The 21,317-nt window shown below is 36.0% G+C and overlaps 1 pseudogene; it reads right to left on the bottom strand.

Moving 5' to 3' along the window:
• Positions 1-238: 238 nt before the first annotated feature.
• Positions 239-1,162, bottom strand: LOC130868558 (serpin B6-like; annotated as a pseudogene).
• Between the last annotated feature and the right edge of the window lie 20,155 nt (positions 1,163-21,317).

Here is a 21,317-nt window from a genome sequence, read left to right as displayed (position 1 = left end):
AATCCCACACTAGCTCAGAATTGAGAAATAGAGATTTATTTAGGGGTAGATTCACAAATCAGAATTCTTTTTTTTGGGTGGGTGGAGTGTAGAATGCACTTTATATCAAAATTGTCATTGCACTTATGGATAAGGTCACTTAGGTCTCAGGCAAACCATGAAAAAAGGATAAAAAACGACAGGAACACCTTATCCTCAGGAAGAGGAGAACGGGTCACAGAACAGAATCCCATTGGTTTTAACATGCCAGCTTGCACAGGAAGTCCTTCATGTCATAATTCTCCTCCAGTTTAAACCATGGGAGGAAAGCCTCCACCTTTTGTTCTGGCATCTCGTCCACTCTATGAATTTCTCATAAGTTATTTCATTTTTCCACCATGCTCAGTTCAACATGCTCATCTGGAAGCATGATGATCATGTTCAGCTCATTGCCAGCATAGGGAAGCAACAGAATCACAGTGGATATCTCTACAATATACATCATTTTGAAGGTAGACTTCTTAAATATCATTTGCACAGGTTTCTCCTCATTCTTGGAGACTTTGAAAGGAATCTCCCAGGTGTCCTTTTTGTTAAACTGCTTCTCCCAGTTTCCTTTGAAGTAGATGGCATTTACAGGGACCAGCAGAGTATCTGAATTCACTGATTCTCTAGATAGCAACTCTGTGATTTTATCTTCTTCTTCTTCTTCTTCTTCTTCTTCTTCTTCTTCTTCTTCTTCTTCTTCTTCTTCTTCTTCTTCTTTTTTGATGTGCTGTCGGGACTGCTCTGTATCACCCTTAAAGTCCAGCTCTTCCATCTCTGCTTCGTAGAACTTGCGACAGGAAACTTTAAAAGATGCTAGAAGGTCACAAGTCTTCTCTGCAAAGAGCCTGTTGGCTGTTTTGAGCAAGTAGTTTGTGTCAGTCTTGTTCACTTCGGAGAGAAGTGACTGGAAGCACTGGTGGACATCTCCACCTCCATTGCCACTGCATTTATCCAAAGAGAGTGCCTGAACCATCTGGCTTGCAGTGTTTCCCTTTGCCCCCATGAAGACCATGGCCAGGGCTAAGGAGATGCTCATGGGTGAGAAAAACACATTTTTTGAGCTGTCTTCTCTAAGGATTTTCAAAAGGTTTAAGGCAAACGTGCCATTTGCTTCCCAAAGTGGATCCATGATAGCGAGCCTGAGACTCTGTTTCCTGGTAAGAAGCAAGCCAAGTAGAGATGAGACAAATCAGAATTCTTGGCTGAAACAGATATCAGAAACTGAATCCTGCAGCCAGAAAAGAGGCTGAATGCATGTTATACAGGGGCATATATAGTGTAAAAGGCCATGCTCCAGTGGGTGGATAACCACTGGTTGTAAGACTTCCTATAGCAGGTGACAATTATGTGACTTGATCTGTTGGGGAGAACCCTGGCAATAACACTAGGACATATCCTCTGTGCATGAACTGAATTTTTGGAGCCCATTTCCTTGGTGGGATTTATTGTTCAGCCTTGATACAGTGAAGAAGGACTTGATTCTGCCTCAACTTGGTATAACAAACTTTGTTGACTCCCCTAGGGTGGCCTTGCCCCATCTGAGGAGTGGCTGAGAACAGTAGAATGGAGGGAGGTGGGAGCAGTAGAAGAAGAGGAAGGGAGTGTTGACAGAGGCTTCTCATTTGTTCCCAGCTGATCAGACCCAAAATAATTACACAAAAGTGTATTAGTTAAACACGACCTGGCCAATGACTCTAGTGTATTCCAAGCAAAGATCTTACATCTTAAATTAGCCCATTCCTATTACTTTATATTTTACCATGAGGCTTGTGACTTACCAGCATCTGTCTTTTCTGGTGGCTACATGGCTTCTCACTGAATCCACCTACTCTCTTGTTATGTTTGCCAGCACAGCTATGTTCTGTTAAGTTATTGGCCAAAAGCAGGGTCTTTATTAACCAATGGCAATAAAACTTATTTACAGAATACAGAGGGGGATCTCACATCATCTCCCATTTTCCATATATATAAAAAGGATGGTTTTTAATTTAACACAGTAAAATTATATATAACAAAATAGGTATCAAGCAAGAAAAACACTTATAATATTTATATCTACTTTATCTTTTATCATAACAAAGGAAAACTATAATTATAACGATTCTTCAACTCCTTCAAAGATTCCAGAAGGATACAATATTACCAAAGTAAACAGGAAATGCATTGAAAGCAGCTTCTGTTGTGAGACTATGGTCTTCTACCATGTAAAAATTTGTCATTTTTATTGCATTAATAAAATGCTGATTTGTCAGGGTGGTGGTGGCACATGCCTTTAATCCCAACACTCATGAAGCAGAGAAAGGCAGATCTCTTTGACCTCTCTGTACTTAGCTCATTTACAGTAAAAAAAATTTCAAAAAAAAACCCACAATAATATACATAATCCATACTCTCTGTGTATATTCTATCTTTATGTGGCTTATGTTTCTTATTCTATTACTTTTTCTACAAGTTTACTCTGTCTTTTTAAAGACTTTGTTTTAGTTTTTAGAAAACCATTTACTTATTTTTGTCACTTTCTAATACTATTTTTCTTCTCTCTTCTATGCCTATGTACATTTTTAAACACACTGTGTCCTTTAGAGGTCCTTTTCATCTGAATTTGTCTTAATTGTGTATCTGTAATCCTTTTCAGTCCAGAACCACTTTTTAAAATGCTAAGTGGCATGACTAGGACTAAGGCGCTTTGACTTTTGTCTCTGCCCAGTTCAACAAGGCAGAGACATGTTCTCTGCCTCTGTGAGCTGTGTACACTGCCCCAGTTCCAAGTATACAGCAAGTCTATGTCAGACTATTATGTAGATTGTAACATGCTGCTCATAAACCCCATTTAAGTGTTCCATAGCCAGACCTTCTAAGAGAGTCAGAGCCATTTGTGCTAGTGAACCAGGAAGCTGGTTCCTAAAGAAACCATGCAACCTTCCTTGCCAAGGCTGAGTCAGGAAGACCGGTCTTAAAGGAGCCATGGTGAGCCAGCAAACAGAGGAAGAAACTGCATTAAACTCTGATTTTTGTGTCTAGAATATCTTTTCAAGCTCTCTAGATTTTAAGTGGATTCAGTTGACCACATTGGTGCCAATTTGTTGGCAGAGGCACCTAGTTCATTTCTTGACAGCCCTGGCTTGACATAATCACACAAAAACTATATTATTTGAATCACTGCTTGGGAAATCACTTAAGCATCTTGCTATCTAGCTCTTATATCTTAAATTAATCAATTTCTACTATTTTATATTTTATCATGATGCTCATGGTTTACTGTAGAAGGAGCTTCAGGCCTGCTTTTCATCCCACCCGGCTCTCACATGGCTAGCTTTACACCTGAAATAACAACACACAAATTGTATTCTTTTAAACACTGCCTGGCCCATTATATCTAACCTCTTCTTGGCTAACTCTCATATCTTGACTAACCCAAGTCGTGGTGGCTTACCAGGAAGATTCTAGCCTATATCCTTCTTGGGCCAGAGCTTCTGCCCTGAAGAGAGCAGCATGGCATCTCTACAGAGAGAGGAGAGGCATGGTGATTGCCTCACTTCCTCCCAGCATTCTGTTCTGTTTACTCCGCCTACCTAATTTTCTGACCTATCAGACCAATCAGTTTTCTTTATTGATTAATCAATGAAACAACAGATTGACAAATGACCTTCCCACATTTGTTTACTAGCAAGTTTCCAGCTGATGGCTTACTTCTTTCTCTTCTGGTGGCTACATGGTTTTTCGCAGACTCTGCCTACTCTCTCTATATATCTTTTCCAGCCTTGCTATATTCTATTAAGCCATTGGACAAAAGCAGCTTCTTTATTAATCAATAGCAATAAAACATATTTACAGAATACAGAGAGGAACCCCACATTAAGGAAAAGCTGAGGCAAGTATGTAAAATTTAAAAATTTAAATAAAAAACATAAAAGAAAAATGCTAGCTAGATATTGAAGGAAATAGACAGTGTACATGTAGGTACACTTATCAGCAATTATAAATCACTAACAGATTTTCTGTGCACATCTGAAATGGGCCAGTAGATCTATGACCTGAACCTGAAGTTCACTAAGATTTGTCTGTATGATATAAAGACAAGTGTTCCTACTGAAGAGAAAAAAATACAGAGAAGCCATATTATTAGAATTCACTGCACATGAGAAGCATTTTTGAAATCCCAGCAGACCTTGAAGGTTGTGATACTAGTAATATTTGTTTAAGGCAAGGAAAAAAGGTATAACCATGATAAATTGTCAGTTGTCAATGTTAAACCACTATATTTAAAGACTGCACAAAATGAGTTCAGAATGCTGAAAGGAATGTTCGGGGAGTGAACAGCCCATAGTGATATGATGCCATGGAATCTGTTCCTTTCAAGTGTGTGTGTGATCATCAGGAGGCATTCAACAGACAAAGAACAGAATTCAAAAAGCAAGAAAATTCAAATCCAATGTGGCTTAAGAAGAGCCAGAAATGGAGATGAGTTAAAAGAACAAGTTTAAATAAGAAAGAATAAATTAAAATCCTCTATAAATGTTCTCCTTCAAGAATTATTTATTGGACAGAATTAGTGAAAATGATGTAGATAGCTAACAGTAACACATTGAAAGGATGCTGTACTTGAATATAAATATCAATAAGAAAGCAGAATAGGTGACAAATAGAGTAGGAAACAAAAAAATGTCAAATTTAGTTATTACTGGACACAAAGGAAGTCATTTATAAAATATTATCTTTATTAATTGTCAGAAACAGACCAACAGGAATTTCAGTGACACAGTTATATAAAAGTGTACATCTTGTAAAATTTGCTTTTGTAAATGAAATAAATTGATAATGTCTCAAATGATATTTTATAAAACATTATCGTCTATAACTCCAGATTTATCAAAAATAGAAAAAGAAAAAATGATAGAATAAATGAATGGATGAAACTCCTGTGTAGTTTTGTTTAATATTTTGAAAATTTGATATATTTTCTTTCTTGGTATATTTAAACATTAATTTCTACTGACAAAATATATATAAGATTTTTTTCAAGAAAATGTATGCAACTCAAGGTAATCACATTAAGTGAATGACACCAGTCCCATAAAGACAAATATTGCACATTTTCACTTATTTATGGTTCTTAAGTTTTGTATGGATACACAGGAACTCATATATGTAGTTTCAAAAAAAAGAAAAAGTATATGCATATGGTATAAGAGAGCATGTATGTGTATGCGTGTGTGAGTGTGTGTGACTTTGTGTCTGTGTGTGTGTTTGTGTTGCATATGCCTTAGTGAGTGCATGAAAATGAATTCATGGTTTTGTGAAGGCTTGAGGTTGAAGTCTAATGTCTTCTTTGATTGCTCTATACAATATATATTAAGACAAGGTCTCTAAACTTGGACCTTGCCTTTTCAGCAGCTCTGGCTAGTTAGCTTACTACAGAGACTGGCTGCCTGTGCTTCTTGTACACTGTGATTATAGGAGGACCCCCCTGCACACCTAGCTAAACTTTGGTTCTGAGAATCCATACCTTATCTTCACACTTACATGCAAGCATTTTATCCCCATACATCTCTTCAACAAAGAAATAATTCTTAAAAGCAAAAAAGAGATCAAAATCCCTCTGTGATATTCAAATAAGTAAAATTTATAATGCAAGATACAGAAATCAATTTTGAAAAATATCTTAGGATATTATGGCTTATCAGCTTTACAAACTAAGTGGGAAGTAATAGTATAGTAAATTTTATAGCTGTGGAAACACTGACAATTATTCATGATCTAATATTAAAGTGAGGCAAGGATAAGATATATAATACATTTAGCATAGATCTGGTAGTATAGAAATGCATAATATTGCAAAATGTATAATAATGTACAATAATAATAAAATTTATATAATAGTATTATTGATGTCAAATATGGTATTTATTACAATATCTATTTCCAATAAAAATAACTGTAGCTCACAGAATTGAAATGTGCAAACAAAATCACTAGACCTAACTTTTAAATGAAGGATTATGATTTATATATAACTATTTAATAATAATGATTCTACCATATAATATTTATTATTAGAAATGGTATTCTGTGGAAATTTAAGAATAAAAATATATTCTAATAGAAATCATCATGTTTAATTATTGTCCATATCAAATATTTTTCTACACATCAAAAGGCTTATTTTTAAAACTGAATGAAGTAAATTATTTTCTCTCTAATAAAGTTCTGGAGACTAATCTTCATGGTGTAAGCTTTTTTCCTCAAAGATGTCATTAGAAGAAACATACAATTTTATGTGATAATGGAAGGATTGTTCTATAAGAGGGTGTTGATAAATGTGTGTATGTATGTCTGTAAATGTATGTTTGTACTGATAGAGGGTTATAAATGAAAAAGTATAAAAGGAGTCTCTGCTTCCCATTGGAATGAAATTAAACATGCATCTAAACCCAAATAAATAAAAACACACACAAGAAAAAAATGTAGCCAAATATTCATATTGCTCTGAATTTAAATATAAAATTTTACCTATTTTGAATTTTCTTAAAGAAACTTGCAAGTCTTAATTAAAATCAAATTAGAGACTAAGTTTTAAAATCAACTATACTTAAGGATTTTTCTGTGAAGTATCTACTTTTCTAAGCACAGCAGCTGCTGGTTGCTGCACTTGTCCTATAAATTATAGTGATAGAGTGATGTGTCAAAAAGAACAGGGCTACAGGTCCTTATGTAGTACACAGGGATTAGTCAACCATTTAAGAATGTTAAATAGTCAATCAATAACCTTGACTATAGTGAGGTTTATAAATTTGTAGTTTTTAAAAGTAATTTGTTATTTGGGCAATGCTTTGTCACACAGACATGACAACTTTTAATTTCTAGAGTCTAGCCAACTCCCGGTTGTCTTTTAAGCACAGGGGAAATGTATGAGCATGTTCTTCTGTTCCTCAGATAAGCTTGACATTTCTCTTTTGATGACATCTTATTTACAGAAAAAGACAAAACGTCTGTGGGTGACTTCAAGGAATTCTCAGCTTATTTTTCTTCGCCTCTAATAGTTTCCCTTCTCTCATCACAACAAAACCAAGATGAAAACCCTTGTTTTGTGACATACATTGTTATAAAAATATAATTCTACTTTTCACTCTATCTCAAACTACATTCTTTTACATTTACTAAATTTTAAATCAAAATGAAACCCCAGCTTACATCATGGAATTTTTAATTCTTTCAAAACCAAATTCTTTATTATTAAAATCTAGAACAAAATTTACTAGTGCTATATAATGTGTCAAGGACAGTGATGAGGGCACAGAATACAGTAGTGTACGTGAATTTAATAAATCTCTTAATTTCCGTGTACTATCCTTTTTCTATCAGATCCTTATCTATATCTTCAAAATATAATATTTTATTTACAATCTTCATTATATTCATAATATTTTATATGACTAATATCCCATCTTTATATATTTCTCTCATTAAGACACTTGTCTCAATGGAAAGGAAACAGTATATATATATATATATATATATATATATATATCCACAGTGAAATTCTGATACTACCAATTACTTCTGTATGTCAGATGGGCTCTTCTACACCTCTCATACTCAGCGTGACCATGTATAGAATGGATATAGTCATGCCAATTAGATCAAATTCTAAGAATTATAATGTCTTTTATAGTTAATTTGCTAAGATATATATAAACCAAACATACTTGTTATGAAAGAAATATCTACAAATAGCATAACTTCAAAATGATGTTAGGTAAAACCTATTTTTTAACACAGTGATTAACATAATGCAGTATTTGTTGATAACCAGTTATTGATGCTGGTAACTGGCATAAATAACCTTTCAAAAAATCATAAGCCCCCTTATATCCCTAGCAATATATGAATTAGGGTCCTTTCAATCAGTTCCTTTTTTAAAGCTTAGATTACCACATCTAACTCTGTACACTAACCTGATTTTTTTGAGAATTTTGAAGTCAGTATATTTACAAATTTCTAAAATAGATTTTACAAAATTATCTATCAAATTCTAACTTTTGTGTTTTTTCTATTTTGTAAATATAATGAGTTGTATTAAAGCAAATGAAGAGTCAGTATGTCAGGCAATTTGGATATATGCCTCACAGAGATTTTACAAATTTTACATTGGTAACTATAAGCAAAAGCTATGCCTCCAACTAACCACATGTTATAGTGTACGGTGGATGACAAGTATTGTATTTTTGCTAGTTCTGTTTTCTTTAGCATTTTTAGGGGGGTTTTTCGAGACAGGGTTTCTCTGTGGCTTTGGAGCCTGTCCTGGAACTAGCTCTGTAGAGCAGGCTGGTCTCGAACTCACAGAGATTCACCTGCCTCTGCCTCCCGAGTGCTGGTTTCTTTAGCATTTTTAATAATATGTTTCATCAAGAATGAGGGAACATTGAAGTGATATTTGCTTATTAGCTTTTTGAAGTGTGATTCCTTATGTTTTGTTTCTTAGGTCTTTATCTTGATAGAATTAAATATAACTATGCCTCTAAACAGTTTAGAAGTATTCGGTTAAGTACAGTAACTTAAATAAAACACATTGGAGTCTGCATAACCATTGAAACTTTTCCCCCTTTAAATGAGTTACAATAACTAAGTGAAGAATCTTATAAACTAGTTATAATAACTATAATAACAGATTGGATATGAAAGTAGAAGGAGGACTATGTGGAGGTACTAAGGGTCTAAAGGAAGGAAGTATGGGGTAGGAAATATATGTTTTCTCTCATTTGTTGTGCATCTCAGTTTAATGCCATATATGGATAAAATATGTACTTATATTTATTATTTATACAGATCTATATATTCAACATGAAAGCAGAGGGAAACTGTATGGAGGGAGAAATAAGACCAACAAGAGAGAGCAGGAGAAATAGAAGGTAATAATTGAGGAATAAATATTAGTAAAGTACAATGATATGTATGTATAAAAATGTCATAATGAAATCCATCATTTTGTATGTTAAGAGTCATTTTATATATAAGAAATCCAAATGCATCCATAAGTGTTTTTTTATAATGAATAATCACTCCTTTAAAAAAATTTCTTCTCAAGCAGTATGTTAAGTGTTTTATATGGATTTCTCTCTAAATTACTCACAAAAAAAAATCCTATTCATAATTTTACAGATGAGGGAAATACAACATAAGGGAGGTCTGTCTGTGCAAAGTCAGAGGTAACAATGGATAAAGGTAAAAGTTAAATTTTCTCAAGAGACTATCCAGTAATGTGTAGGAGAAGGGGGGTCTGCTTGTTCATCCCAGCTACTCAGCTATCTTAGTCCTGAAATGACCACACAGAAACTGTGTTCATTAAATCGCTGTTTGGTTAATTAGCTCTAGCTTCTTATTGGCTAACTCTTACATCTTAATTTAACCCATTTCTATTAATGTGTATATCACCACGTGGCAGTGGCTTACTGGCAAAGATTCAGCATGTCTGTCTCTGGAAGCTCCCAGATGTCTCTCTCAGCCTCTTCTTCCCATCATTCCTTTTAGATTCTCCTGCCTAGCTCTGTTCTCATATAGCTCTGCTATAGGCCCAAAGCAGTTCCTTTCTTAAGCAATGAAAGCAACACATAGCAGAAGGACCCCCTACACCATTTTCCCTTTTATGTTTAAACAAAAAGGAAGGCTTTACCTTTAACATAGTAAAATTACATAAAGCAAAACAGTTATCAAACAAGAAGTACAGTTACAAAATTTATATCTACTTTATCTTTTATCATAATTAAGGAAAACTATAATAATAACTATCTATTCTTCAACTCCATCAAAGACTCCAGAAGGATATAATATTACCTAAGTAAACAGGAAGTGAATTGTAAGAAACTTCCAAAACTTTAGAATTGACTTGGTCAATCGCCCAATGTTCTTTTGTAATGTTGGGCCATTATTCTTCAACCTACAGGCCCATAGTATCCAACAGATTCTTCCATGAAGCAGGAAATTTCAAAGACAGGTATGCCTATATTGGTAGTTTGCCAGTCACTTTCTTCTCTATCCTGCAGAATGTCTCACAGACACTTTCATGAAGCAGGGAACCCAAAGGATCATCTCACCTTTAAGTAAGTACAGCAGTCATTTCTCTGTGGATCCTGCATGTCCAGTTCATCTAACAAACTCCATAATGACCCTCTTCAATGCCCATATTCCTCTTTAAGTAGATTTTTGCTGCCAGGAGTAGATGTGTCTCACTGTCATTAAAAACCCTAAAGTTTTAAAACATTTAAATGCCATATTCAGAAGGTGTCTGAAAGATTTGAAGAATACCTAACTAACTGAAAAATATCTCTATATATCTAAAAAAATCTAACTAACATGACTACAAGCTGAACTATTATAGATGAGTATCTATTAACCTATATTTCTTTATTATACATTACATTTCAAAATGAGTTGGACAAACACAAAACCTTAATCAAGATCAGAAATACATATACGCAGTATAACAAAATTGACCTAAATTTGTATCAATAAATCAAGATGTATATCAAAGCAAATTATTCATCTTTATAGCATATCTCCCTTTAAATGTAAAGAAACATTTACAAAAACAACATTTGGGAATATGGGTGTAGTTCTCTCCATACTGCTTCCTGCTGTTTGGAGGCATTGTTAATCAGGTCTTTCATGGTGTATCTCTGTGCTATGTTCATCTCAGTTAGCAGTTGGGCAAAGTATATTCTTTGTGGATGTATTCAAAGCAACCTTTCAGGGGGTCTTGTTCCATGAAACCATATTTCTCTGGAAGCAATCCATGGGTTCTCATCTTCTGTGAAAACAAAAGATTTTTTCCAAACTAACATATCCTTAGGCCCAAATTCTGAAGTCAAGATACCATTATAATATACATGCTGGTTTAGCTTAGCAGCCCATACAATGAAATGTTTCTCTGTACTTAGCTCCTTCACAGTCAAAAAAAAAAATCAAAGAAAACACAATATATACATAATCCAGACACTCTGCAAATTTTCCATATTTATGTGGCTTATTTTTCTTTACTCCTTTTAATCTATGACTGTCTGTACTGTAACGTTTTTAGCATTAACTTTATTTTATGACTCTCTATATTCTTCTCTCTTTCAGCCTGTGTTCATTTATCTAACACTATGAACCATTTATAGGTCTTTTATGTCTGGATCTGTCTTACTATGTATCTGTAATTCTTTACTGTCCAGTAGCACTTCTTAAAATGCTAAGCACTTCTTAAAAACATAAGCTGCATCATTGCTCGGGTAATATGTCAGTGCCTGCTTGCCCCACCCAGTCCAGCATGGTGGATCTGCCAGTGGACAATGCCCTACTTCTAGGCACACAGCCAGTCCACACTCACAAACCCCATCCAAATGCTCTGTCTCCTGCAAGAGCCAGAGGTCACACTAGTAGCATAGCCCAGAAAGCTGGCATTTTAAAACTGCATGGCTTTTTTTCTTTTGCTGTGGCTGAGTCAGGAAAACTTCTCTTGAATGATCTGTGGAATGCAGCCAGCAAACAGCAAGAAACTGTGTTAAACTATGTATTTTTGTGTCTAGAATTTCTTTTCAAGCTTTCTCAGGTTTTACATGGATATAGTTGACCACGTTGGAGTGCCAATTTGTAGGAGGAGGGGGGATCACCATTCATTCCAGCTGCCTGACTAACTTAGCCCCAAAATAACCACACAGAAACTGTATTAATTAAATCACTGTTTGGTCCATTAGCTCTAGCTTCTTACTGGCTCACTCTTATACCTTAATTTAACCCATTTCTATTAATCTGTATATTGTCATGTGGCAGTGGCTTACTGGTGAAGATTCAGCATTTCTGTCTCTGGCAGCTCCCTGATGTCTCTCTTAGCCTCTTCTTCCCAGCATTCCATTTAGTTTTCCCCACCTAGCTCTGTTCTCCTATAGGTCTGTTACAGGCCCAAAGCAGTTCCTTTATTAATCAATGAAAGCAACTCATAGAAAGACCTTCTACACCAGTAGCAAATTCACATTGTTATTCGATTTTAGTTTGTAAAGATGCAGATAATCTGTTGTATGTTGTAGTACTGCAAAGTTATTTTGCACTAATCTCAGTTACTTGAAACAACACTGCATGGTCCTCAAGGATGACAATCTTGTACTCATTTTATAGCCCACATATATAAGAAAATGCTTGATGCATAGAATTTTTTAAGTCAAAGTCACTGAGGCAACCAAACAATAAGCAAATATTTTATTAAAATTAAAATTTTAGAAAACAATACATAAGGCCACCTAAATTGGTATTAACTATTTTAATGAAGTCAATATTATTGTACAGTAATAAATGGTCTTCCTTAAAGCATCTTTCATAATATAATCTTGTTATCATTGTTTTTTTTTTTAAGTTTAAAAACCCATGGACTTTCTGAATTTGATTTCTTGTGGCTGATTTCTATGAAATTACAAGGGGGGGAATCACCCAACCCTGTGAAGGTTTACCTGTTTGAGAACTAGTACAGATGAAACATGATAGTACTAAAACGGAGGAAACCAAAGCAAGAAAAAGACTTGCTTCTTTATGGATTAATTTAAGTTGGTTTTGTGCTGATGGTGTACCTGACACTATTCTGAGTCTGAAAGATTCTATGCTAATATACTTATATCTGAAAGGAGAAGGAAAAGTATACCAACAGATAATTTATGTAGGACTCCATAGAATCAGAGTATACATATCAAACCCAATATTAAATTGAACTTATTGATTTGATACAAGGTATTCATGGAACATAGATTTACAGAGGTATGATTAATACCCACACTGAGGAATGAAAGTCCCATGTACAGACACACAGAGGCAGAAGACTGGAGTCCATCCTGTTCAAAAAGCATAAAACAATTCAGTGTGAGTGTGCACAAAAGAATGGGTGTGAGAAAAATAAAATGTAGACCAGAGAGAGAGCAGGTGCTATATGGCTTATAGAACATACAAATTTAAGAACAAATGACACAAAAGAGCCTGTCATCAGCACATTATAATGAGAAAAGTGATATTATTATTTTAAAATTTAGTAAAGTTTTCAGAATTATTGAAAAGTGGATTTTAAATGTAAAGTTTAACAGATCCTTAAGACAAATTTAATCTTACTGTGCAATCTAAGTGGAAAAATGTTCTGCAGTATTTTAGAAGAAGATATATATCACTTTCCCTCTATGGTACCTTCAGGAAATCATTGAATCTATTTTATTAGTATATACCAAATATCAGAAGGATGCTTACAACAAACTTGCTCGAATAAAATAGGACCTGCTGTGAACCTTCCTCCAGGCCTTAAATCAAGAACTTAAAAAAAAAAAAACATAGTTCATATACATTTGCTCACCTTAACAATGCAGTCATTTTTCTTCCTTGTCATTTTGCCACTTTCACAAATAATCAGAAATGTCAGATTTGTTTATTTTCTAGTCAACTTAAGAACAAAATTATGGACCATACTTAAGGTTAGAGCTAAAGTAAAAAAAGAAAAGAAAAAAGACAGAGAAAAACAAATGTGTTTCAATGTAAGAATTTAGTTGGAAGGACAACATTAAAATATTGTTTAAAATAAAGTCACAAAATAGAACAAAGTGATTCTAGTTCTAATATACCCTGAGACTAACCTTTTAAAGTTCCTCTTCACCTCCTTATGTAGTCATTTTATCACATTTATTCTGTCCCCTACTTTGCTTTCCCCATTTAATGTACCATAAAGCATTACTAGCTTATTGTCTTCCTCTCCACTATTTTATAATAGAAAATTCAGCATCCATAGTTTTCAAGAAAGTGCAAATCAAAACATGTTGAAGATATTTATCCCAGTCAGAACAGGCAAAATTAAAAACAGAAATGGTAGCAGATTTTGGAATATATTCCAAGAAATGTAAACACTAATTCACTGCTAGTATAGGAAAAAATACATTTTAACTACTATGGAAATTTATATGACATTTCTTAAAAAGCAAGGGATACATCTAACACACCATCCATCTATACCTCCTGGGTATATATCTGTATCTTATTTATTATAGAGATACTCACTCAATTATGTCCGTTGATGCTCTAGTCACAATAGCCAGAAAATAGAAAAAGCCTTGATACATATCAACTGATGAATAGATTATGAAAATATGTACTTTTATAGAATGGAATATTATTCAGCTGTTACAAAAAATAAATTGTGAATGGCGATATGGATCAGTGGTTAAGAACACTAGTTGCTCTTGCAGATGACCTTGATTTGGTTCTTACTATCCACATGATGGTTCATAATCTGTAACAGTTCCAGGGCATTTGATGCCCTCTTCTGATTTCCAAGAGCATTGGGCATACACATCGTACATGCACACTCATGCATATAAAATAAATAAAATTAAAAGAGATAAACAAAATTTGCAGGTAAATGGATAAAACTGTAAGTTATCATCCTGAGTGAGGTAACTCAGACCCAGAGAGAAAAACATAGCATGATTCAGATGTAGATGTTAACCTTTAAGATTTAGACACATATTCTTCGTTTAGAATGTCAGCATAGGAAAGTTGGATAGTATGAGAATAGGGAGTAAGGAGAAGAAATTGCATGAAAGAAGAAATAGAGCAGAAGGAAGAAGAACATGAACAAGGAAGTCAGGACCTTAAAGGGTGTGTCCACCCACTGAGACTATGGGACTGATCTAATGGGAGATCACCAAGGCCAGTTGGACTGGAACTGATGGAGCATGTGATAAAACCAGACTCTCTGAATGTGGCTGATGGTGAAGGCTGACTGAGAAGCCAAGAACAATGGCTCTGGGTTTTGATTCTACTGCGTGGATGGGCTTTGTGGGAGCCTAGTCTGTTTGGATGCTCACCTTTCTGGACCTAGGGGGAGCAGGAGGGACCTTGGACTTCCCATAGGGTAGGGGACCCTGACTGCTCCTTGGACTAGAGAGGGAAAGGGAGTGGGAGGAGGGGAGGGAAATAGGGGAAGGGAAGGAGGTAGAAATTTTCAATAAAAAATAAGTAAATAAATAATTTAAAAAAAAGAAATAGAATATAGTGTCCTAAAAGGAAAAAATGAAAAGAAAGAGCTAAGTGAGATGGGAGTAGAAAGCTAGTGTAGAGGATTGATTATGGGGAGGGCTAACTATCACTAAAGTCCTTTTGAAAAACCCATATGAAAATTTACTACCATAGAAGATTGTTAAAATGTATACATATAGAAGAAGTCTAAATGGAGTCAACATATGATGATAGGTGGACAATATTTCACCTACCCATTATATACTATCAATACCAGGAATGAGTTAACTCTTTTTTTTCTCATTTTTTTATTCATTTTAATTAAAATTTCCAACTGCTCCCTGTTTCCCATTTCCCTCCCCCTCCTCCCACATATTGCCCCCTCCCCCCGCTCCCCTCCCCCTATCCCCACTCCTCTTCTCCTGCCCCCAGTCCATTCCCCCTCCCTCTCAATACTGAAGAACAGTCCAAATTCCCTGCCCTACAGGAAGACCAAGGTCCTCCCACTTCTATCTAGGTCCAGGAAGGTGAGCATCCAAACAGGCTACGCTCCCACAAAGCCAGTTCATGTATTAGGATCGAAACCTAGTGCCATTGTCCTTGGCTTCTCATCAGACTTCATTGTCCGCCACGTTCAGAGAGTCCAGTTTCAACCCATGCTTATTCAGTCCCAGTCCAGCTGGCCTTGGAGAGCTCCCAATAGATCAGTTCCACTGTCACAGTGGGTGGGTGCACGCCTCATGGTCCTGATTTCCTTGCTCATGTTCTCCCTCCTTCTGCTCCTTATTTGGACCTTAAGAGCTCAGACCTTTGCTCCAAATTGGGTCTCTGTCTCTCTCTCGATCCATCGCCAGATGAAAGTTCCCATGCCATTCTCCTTGGCCTCTCGTCAGCTCTCATTGTCTGCTACATTCAGAGAGTCCGGTTTTATCCCATGTTTTTTCAGTAGCAGTCCAGCTAGCCTTGATGAGCTCCCAATAGATGGGCCCCACTGTCTCAGTGGTTGGGTGCACCCCTCATGGTCCTGACTTCCTTGTTCATGTTCTCTCTCCTTCTGCTCCTCATTATAACCTTGGGAGCTCAGTCTGGTGCTCCAGTGTGGGTCTCTGTCTCTATCTCCATCCATCGCTAGATGAAGGTTCTATGGCAATATGGAAGATATTCATCAGTATGATTATAGGATAGGTTCATTTCAGGTTCCCTATCCTCAGGTGCCAAAATGAACTAACTGGGGACATTGCCCTGGGTATCTGGTAGCCATTCCAAGTTCAAGTCTCTTGCCAACCCTTAGGTGTCTCCCTTAACTAAGGTATGAGTTTCCCTGCTCCCCTATCCAAACTTCCTTTATCCCCAGTCACCCCAGTTCCCCCAGTTCCCCTCATCCTCTCCTTCACACTTTTCTCTCCCCACCATCCCTCATCCCCATCCCACCCCACCCCAAAGATTCCAATTCTTTGCCCATCAATCTTGTCTATTTCCCATAGCTGGGAGGATATCTATATGTTTTTCCTTGGGTTTACCCTCTTGTTTAGCTTCTTTAGGATCGCAAATTATAGAGTCAGTTGATGGCTAGAAACCAATTATGAGTGAGTACATCCCATGATCTTCTTTTTGGGTTTGGGTTACCTCACTCAGGATCGTATTTTCTATTTCCATCCATTTGCATGCAAAATTTGAGAAGTCATTGTTTTTTACCGCAGAGTAGTACTCTAATGTGTATATATTCCATACTTTCTTCATCCATTCTTCCATTGAAGGGCATCTAGGTTGCTTCCAGGTTCTGGCTATTACAAATAATGCTGCTATGAACATAGTTGGACAAATGTTTTTGTCATATGATAGGGCATCTCTTGGGTATATTCCCAAGATTGCTATTGCTGGGTCCACGGGTAGGTTGATCCCAATTTTTCTGAGAAACCGCCACACTGATTTCCAAAGTGGTTGCACAAGTTTGCAGTCCCACCAGCAATGGATGAGGGTACCCCTTTCTCCACAACCTCTCCAGCAAAGGCTATCTTTGGTGTTTTTGATTTTAGCCATTCTGACAGGTGTAAGATGATGTCTCAAAGTTGTTTTGATTTGCATTTCTCTGATCGCTAAGGAGGTTGAGCATGACCCTAAGTATCTTTTGGCCATTCGAACTTTTTCTGTTGAGAATTCTCTGTTCAGTTCATTGCCCCATTTTTTAATTGGGTTAATTATCCTTTTAAAGTCTAGTTTCTTGAGTTCTTTATATATTTTGGAGATCAGACCTTTGTCTGTTGCGGGGTTGGTGAAGATCTTCTCCCAGTCAGTAGTGTGCCTTTTTGTCTTTGTGACAGTGTGCTTTGCTTTACAGAAGCTTCTCAGTTTCAGGAGGTCCCATTTATTCAATGTTGCCCTTAATGTCTGTGCTGCTGGGGTTATACATAGGAAGCGATCTCCTGTGCCCATATGTTGTAGGGTACTTCCCATTTTCTCTTCTATCAGGTTCAGTGTGTTCAGATTGATATTGAGGTCTTTGATCCATTTGGACTTGAGTTTTGTGCATGGTGATAGATATGGGTCTATTTTCATTCCTCTACAGGTTGACACCCAATTGTGCCAGCACCATTTGTTGAAGATGCTTTCTTTCTTCCATTGTATACTTTTAGCTCCTTTATCGAAAATCAGTTGTTCATAGGTTTGTGGGTTAAAATCCAGGTCTTCTATACAATTACATTGGTCGACTTCTCTGTTTTTATGCCAGTACCACGCTGTTTTCATTACTGTAGCTCTGTAATAGGATTTGAAGTCAGGGATGGTAATGCTTCCAGAAGTTCCTTTATTGTGTAAGGTTGTTTTGGCCTTCCTGGGTTTTTTGTTTCTCCATATAAAGTAGATTATTGTCCTTTCAAGATCTGTGAAGAATTTTGATGGGATTTTAATGGGTATTGCATTGAATCTATAAATTGCCCTTGGTAGAATTGCCATTTTTACTATGTTGATCCTCCCAATCCAAGAGCAAGGGAGATCCTACCATTTTCTGGTATCCTCTTCAATTTCTTTCTTCAATGCCTTAAAGTTCTTGTCAAATAGATCTTTCACTTCCTTGGTTAGAGTTACTCCAAGATATTTTATGCTTTTTGTGGCTATCGTGAAAGGTGATGATTCTCTTATTTCCCTCTCTGCTTCCATATCCTTTGTGTATAAGAGGGCGACTGATTTTTTGGAGTTGATCTTGTATCCTGCAACATTACTAAAGGCGTTTATCAGCTGTAGGAGTTCTTTGGTGGAGTTTTGGGGGTTGCTCATGTACACTATCATATCATCTACAAATAATGCAAGTTGAACTTCTTCCTTTCCAATTTGAATCCACTTATGTTGTCTTATTGCTATTGCTAAAACTTCGAGAACTATATTGAAGAGGTATGGAGAGAATGGACAGCCTTGGCGTGTTCCTGATTTTAGTGGGATGGATTTAAGTTTCTCTCCATTTAATTTGATGTTAGCTGTCGGCTTGCTGTATGTAGCTTTAATTAAATTTAGGTATGACCCTTGTATCCCTAATCTCACCAAGACTTTTATCATAAATGGATGTTGAATTTTGTCAAATGCTTTTTCAGCATCTAATGAAACTATCATATGGTTGTTTTCTTTCAGTTTATTTATATGATGGATTACATTGATAGATTTGCTTATGTTAAACCAGCCCTGCATCTCTGGGATGAAGCCTACTTGATCATAATGGATAATTTTTCTAATGTGTTCTTGGATTCGGTTTGCCAGAATTTTGTTGAGGATTTTTGCGTCGATGTTCATGAGTGAGATTGGCCTGTAATTCTCTTTTTGATTGGGTCTTTGTGTGGTTTTGGTATCAAAGTTACTGTAGCTTCATAGAAGGAATTTGGCAATGACTCTTCTTTTTCTATATTGTGAAATACATTAAGGAGTATAGGTATTAGGTCTTCTTGGAATTTCTGGTAGAATTCCGCATTGAAACCATCTGGTCCTGGACTTTTTTTGGAAGGGAGATTTTTGATAATAGCTTCTAATTCTTCATGACTCACAGGTCTATTTAGGTTGTTTACCTGGTCCTGGTTTAACTTTGGTATATGGTATTCATCTAAAAAAAGTGTCCATTTCTTTTACATTTTCCAGTTTTGTGGCATACAGGCTTTTGTAGTAAGATCTAATGATTCTCTGAATTTCCTCTGTGTCTGTGGTTATGTCCCCCTTTTCATTTCTGATCTTATTAATTTGCAAATTCTCTCTCTGCCGTTTGATTAGTTTGGATAGGGGTTTATCAATCTTGTTGATTTTCTCCAGGAACCACCTCTTTGTTTCATTGATTCTTTCAATTGTTTTCTGTGTTTCTATTTTGTTGATTTCAGCCCTTAGTTTGATTATTTCCAGTCTTCTACCACTTCTAGGTGAGTCTGCTTCTTTTTTTTCTAGAGCTTTCAGGTGGGCTGTTAAGTCTCCAATGTGTGCGTTCTCTGTTTTCTTTAAGTGGGCACTTAGTGCTATGAACTTTCCTCTCAGGACTGCTTTCATAGTGTCCCATAGGTTTGAGTATGTTGTTTCTTTATTTTCATTGTCTTCAAGGAAGACTTTAACTTCTTTCTTTATTTCTTCCTTAATCCAGGTATGGTTCACTAGTTGACTAGTCAGTTTCCATGAGTTTGTAGGCTTTCTGGAGGTAGCATTGTTGCTGAATTCTAGCTTTAATCCATGGTGATCTGACAAGATACAGGTGGTTATTAATATTTTTTTGTAACTGTGGATGTTTGCTTTGCTACTGAGTATGTGGTCGATTTTTGAGAAGGTTCCATGAGCTGCAGAGAAGAAGGTATATTCTTTCCTATTTGGGTGGAATATTCTATAGATGTCTGTTAAGTCCATTTGGTTCATTACCTCTATTAATTCTCTTATTTCTCTGTTAGGTTTCTGTCTAATTGACCTGTGCATTGGTGAGAGAGGAGTATTAAAGTCTCCTACTATTAATATGTGCGGTTTGATGATAGCCTTGACTTTTAACAATGTTTCTTTTACATACGTGGGTGCTTTTATATTAGGGGAATAGATATTAGGATTGAGACTTCATCCTGATGAATTGTTCCTGTTATGAGTAGAAAATATCCCTCTCCATCTCTTCTGATTGATTTAAGTTTGAAGTCAACTTTGTTAGAAATTAGTATGGCCACACCTGCTTGTTTCCAAGTCCATTTACTTGATAAGCCTTATCCCAACCCTTTACTCTGAGTAGGTGCCTGTGGTTGAGGTGTGTTTCTTGTAAACAGCAGAATGTTGGATCCTGTTTTCGTATCCAATCTCTTAGTCTGTGCCTTTTTGTAGGTGAGTTGAGTCCATTGACATTAAGTGATATTAATGACCACTGGTTGTTAACTCCGGTCACTTTTTTAGTAGTAGATTTTGTGTGTTTCCCTTCTTTCAGTTGCGCTGGTAAAGGCTCTCTAGATATCTGAGTTATTGTGGTCATTGTTGGACTCCTTGATTAGTGATTTTCCTTCTATTACTTTCTGTAAGGCTGGATTTGTGGCTACGTATTGTTTAAATTTGTTTTTATCCTGGAATATTTTGTTTTCTCCATTTATAGTGAATGAAAGCTTGGATGGGTATAGTATTCTGGGCTTGCATCCATGGTCTCTTAGTTTCTGCAGTACATCTATCCAGGACCTTCTGGCTTTCATGGTTTCCATAGAGAAGTCAGGTGTAAGTCTGATAGGTTTACCTTTATAAGTAACTTGGCCTTTTTCCTTTGCTGCTCTTAGTATTCTTTCTTTATTCTGTATGCTTTGTGTTTTGATTATTATATGGCGAGAGGATGTTTTTTCTTGATCCAGCCTATTCGGTGTTCTGTATGCTTCTTGATCCTTCATAGGTATATCTTTCTTTAGGTTTTGAAAGTTTTCTTCTATAATTTTATTAAATATATTTTCTGGACCTTTGAGCTGCGCTTCTTCTCCTTCTTCTATTCCTATTATTCTTAGGTTTGGTCTTTTTATTGTGTCCCATATTTCCTGAATGTTTTGTGATGAGAATTTTTTGGCCTTGCTGTTTTCTTTGATCAGCGTGTTTATTTTCTCTATGGTATCTTCAGAATCTGAGATTCTTTCTTCTATCTCTTGTATTCTGTTGGTTATGCTTGCTTCTGTAGTCTCTATTCATTTACCTAGATTTTCCCTGTCCAGCTGGCCTTCTGTTTGTGTTTTCTTCTTTGCCTCCAATTCAGTGTTTAAGTCTTGAACTGTTTCCATTATCTGTTTGATTGTTTTTCCTCGGTTTCCTAGGGT

The sequence above is a fragment of the Chionomys nivalis genome, chromosome X (assembly GCF_950005125.1).
Source record: "Chionomys nivalis chromosome X, mChiNiv1.1, whole genome shotgun sequence".
NCBI classification, from domain to species: domain Eukaryota; kingdom Metazoa; phylum Chordata; class Mammalia; order Rodentia; family Cricetidae; genus Chionomys; species Chionomys nivalis.
The sequence above is the reverse complement of the archived record's forward strand: the minus strand, read 5'-3'. Positions and strand labels throughout refer to the sequence as shown.